The sequence below is a fragment of the Eptatretus burgeri genome, chromosome 5 (assembly GCF_056783735.1).
Source record: "Eptatretus burgeri isolate ZD-2024b chromosome 5, Ebu_testis_v1, whole genome shotgun sequence".
Classification (NCBI taxonomy): domain Eukaryota; kingdom Metazoa; phylum Chordata; class Myxini; order Myxiniformes; family Myxinidae; genus Eptatretus; species Eptatretus burgeri.
The window spans coordinates 89,145,740-89,150,160 of NC_140965.1; positions in this window are offsets into that span (position 1 = coordinate 89,145,740).

Genomic DNA, 4,421 nt, shown 5'->3' on the forward strand with positions numbered 1-4,421 from the left:
TCTCCCCAGAGGTCCATTTCCACAACCACAATTATCTGAGACGATTCATTTCGGGAGGGTCCTTGGTTCCTCACGTCCAAATCCCACATTACCTTCCAGGCAAATTAATCATCCCGAATAATAACTGTGCTTCACAGCGCTCCACTCTTACCAATCAGAATGGCCGAGCAACACCGTTCGTGGAATGCTGGCTTGTACTAACCATAAAGAAACTGTGGGGCAGAACTCCCAGTCACTATTCACACTCTCTGTCTATCCAATGGCGGAAGGACAATCGGATAGGTTGGAAACAGTTTATAAAAGATTTGGCAAAGGACATGCATTTACAGGCAAAAGTAGGTATTTCCAAAACAAAAACTGTGTCACGAAGAAAGATCTTACCCCTTACACACAAGCCCCTTAACCGGTTATTGTATCCCAACTCTACACACACACACACACACACACACACACACACACACACACACACACACACACACACACACACACACACACACACACACACACACACACACACACACACACACACACACACACACACACAAGTGCCTCAATCATCCCGGGAAAAGGAAAAATGAAAGCTTGATGGACATATAGATGAAGTAGGTTGGCTATGGTAATCGACCCCAGCCTCACGTGTTTGTGAGCTGGATGGCTCACTTGGTAACAAACTGGGTGTGTGGTGTGGGTGCGTCAGAAGGGCATATGGGAGGTGCGGTGTTTGTGTTTGTGGGTGCATGTCATGCGAGTTCTGAAAAGAACTGTTGTGGACTCGGTTGATACTCCGAAACATGGAGAGTCAACGAGCTGTGTGCGCTGGAAGGTGCAAGGGTGTAGGATGAGTGTGTAAGACGTGTAAGGAGAGAAGACATTTCTGGGGAGAATCGCTGCTGACCCTTTTAATACTCGAGAGTATGTGGTTGGTTCTACAAGGCGCATCAGAGGTACTGTCCATGGGTAGATGGTAACGACACCTGGTGGCTTGTGACTTTGCTTATGTGACTTTTGTACATACGCAACACATATCTGTTACACAAATAGTATCAGCTTTGATGTCCATCAGCATGCACAATTTCAGCTTTCTACCCCACCCGGAAGTTACCGATATTTAATATCAGTGAGTTGGTGAATCGGTCGTTGGAATGAGCTTTATATATTAGATTATACATGATTATATATTATACGTGACATATTATATACATTATATGCACACATATTACACATATTGTTGCAGTTATGCGAAGCAGGCACTCCCCCCACCGAGGCAATGGCACACAACATATAGCGGTCCCGAGATAGTTATTTCATTAGTATTCATCTAATGTAGCCCTTCCCTATTGTATAATAGGTTTATGGGACAAAATGCATTGTGAGGGCTTTTAGGTAGGTTTTTGTTCTCATCCTTTGCCTAATTCATTCACTTTACTACACACACTCAAGCCTTCCCTGAATGCATGCATGCACGCCACAGACCCAAGCAACAGGAGCACCTCATGAGGATATGCTGCCAAAACCTCATTCAAACTTCGTGCCATTCTCCAACGACACACCTCAGACCTTCATCAGACTCAAACCCCAATGCTCCAATATTTCTAAAACCACCGCAACGCCTTTATAAAATCACCACATCAATCCCCACAACAACACCACTTACCATTGCAGATGTTTATGCTCGGGACGTTCTTGCGTGCAGCTTGAAGTGGAAGTGTGCGCTACAATTCATTCAACATTGTATGGATAGCCCCAGCACTCCATTCAATTACAAATTCATTGGGTGTCCAACGTGTTCGTGGCCGGTGAGTGCCACGAGATACCTGTGCCCCGTGTTAATCTTGGAGATGAGTCGCCTGGAGAGAGAGAGAGAGAGAGAGAGAGAGAGAGAGAGAGAGAGAGAGAGAGAGAGAGAGAGAGAGAGAGAGAGAGAGAGAGAGAGAGAGAGAGAGAGAGAGAGAGAGAGAGAGAGAAAAAAAAAAAATAAATAAATAAATAAATAAAAAAACACTTTTGGCTTGGTTGGACGGATGGGATGAAAGGTGAAACTGAGCAGGCGGACCGAGCTTGTGGATTGGAGCAGGTGGAGTGGAGCACAGGGTGGGCGAGCGATCCATGCGTTGTGCCAGGAGCATTTACTAGGACCAAGCCGAAAACACATTTAGGCCTAAGTCACATTTGCCACGGTGGCCGTAGGGTCGCCAAAATCTATGGCCACTAGCAATTATAGGGCGGCCACAGTATTTCCACGGTAACACAATGTAGCAGTCACATATGTTTTTATTTTTCGGGTAGACGCACGGCGTATTTATAAATTGTGGAGACCGAAAACATGGGGGTGCCGTACGGTCTTTGATTTGATGTCGAATGGTGACCTTCTTGCGGCGGCCATAGAATTTTCAAGGCAGACGCAACGTGCCCGCAAGGCGAATGCAAGGCGACCGCAGGGGGACCGCAGGGTGCCCTAAGGCGAACGTGCGGCCAGACGGACGGTAACGAGTGGGTTCTTTTTTTTACCAGTTCTTTTGTTTCGGCTTGTCGAATTGCTATGGTGAACATAGAAATGAAAAAAGTTATAACTCCGTGCTATAATTCCACGGCGACCCCTACGGCCTGTAAAATATAACCAAACGGCATAGGGCCACCGCAGAAACTCTGCGGCCGCCGCACGTTTCTGTCAATTGAAGAGGGCGTACAGCCGCCGTATCCTCGCCGTAGAGCAAATGTGACTTAGGCCTTACATGCACAGATCGTCTTCCACATAAGAGCGGTCTTCTTACACGTTCTGTATGTTGTTTTCCACCTCAAACTTGGTCTCTTTTTCCTTCTCTCTAACTTTCCTCGGGGTATGCTTCTGATGGCACCTGTTTTGTGTAGTACAAGTGAAGAATGTGTAAGTTCATTATATCAGTGTAGTTCTGCTCTGTATCTCTTGTTCTTTTGTAAATATTTGCATTTCCCTCACTTCACTTGTCACAATAAACATGTTTGTATAAATGTACCCAGCTCGTAGCATCTTTTCCTTATTGGTCTACTCGAGCATGATCCACACATACAGTTAGCTAGGAAGTTTTTCCCCACCAATTTGCTTTCGCTAGCCAGTGCATACTCGACAGCTCCGCTCAGCTTCACCTGATACGGCAAGTCTCTCTCTATCGAGTGCAGCCTGTGGCTGCTGGTTGCATCAATGGTTGGGACGGGGCTATGCCGCTGAAGCAGTGTCCCCCTTACCAGTGCACTGGTACTCATTTTGCCGACCCTGGAAGGATGACAGGCTGAGTCAACCTCCTGGTGTATATTAATTCAGTGGCCAACAGGGCTTGAACTCAGGACCCTAGGATCCCAAGCCACCACCCTAACCACAAAGCCAACACCAGGCTTACTATATGGTAAGTTAACTTGAGTAAACATCAAAGGCACGAGATCCCCCTTGATGCTGCCAATCCACCAGAAATGGAAACGCGTAAAGTAGTGCGAACACTGTCAGGATGGATGGTACCAATCTGCACTCGTAGTTGATTAGCAACCCGCAGGCATGTGGAGTTATTCGTGCCTGTGGCCTCAGGGCCGGGTATTCGGGAGGAACTCAAGCACTTCCCCTTTGTGGCGAACCCCGGAACCAGAACAATAGTACACGCACGGCATGCACACACGCACACACGCACACACACACACACACACACACACACACACACACACACACACACACACACACACACACACACACACACACACACACACACACACACACACACACACACTAACCACCGACACACACATTCACACACACTTCTACTTTTAGCAATAGAAAATATAATATTTTTTAGAGCCCTCACAGCTCAACCTCACCCCACCCCCAATGTGATTCTTCGTAAATATCATTTTAAAAGTTGGTTTTTAACTTACCCTGTGCATTCACAAGCCCCAGTTATGTCTTTCTCATCAGCTTTCAGTCGCAACCAAACCGGACGAGGTGCCTCCCACATAAATAATACTGTGTGTTTTTAGCACAGGCTTTGTGTGTTTTCATGTCATGCAGATGTCATTTCTCAAAAAGCTGCTTCCTCTTACTTGGTAATGGTGCACAGCATTGTCTTTCCTATTGCAGATGCCCATTAACCAACTCACCAAGCTTGCCGTGTTCACAGGACGGATTCCTGCAAGGTTCAAAGTCCATTCATCGGTAGTGATCTATCAGTCGGTTTGGGTAGCACACGCCCGTCCACTCGGGCTTGCACATGTGGTTGGGAGTTTGCAATATGGATCGCAGCCCTTTCGGTTAGTTGAGAAAGTTCTCCAACTCTTCTGTTGTGCAAAGGTACAATCCTTTCTCTCAGGTACATTTCCAAATATTGTCAACTTCTTTTAGAAGGGTCGTAAGCCGTTTTAGGTAACAATCCTTATCTCACACACACAATATACTTTGTGGT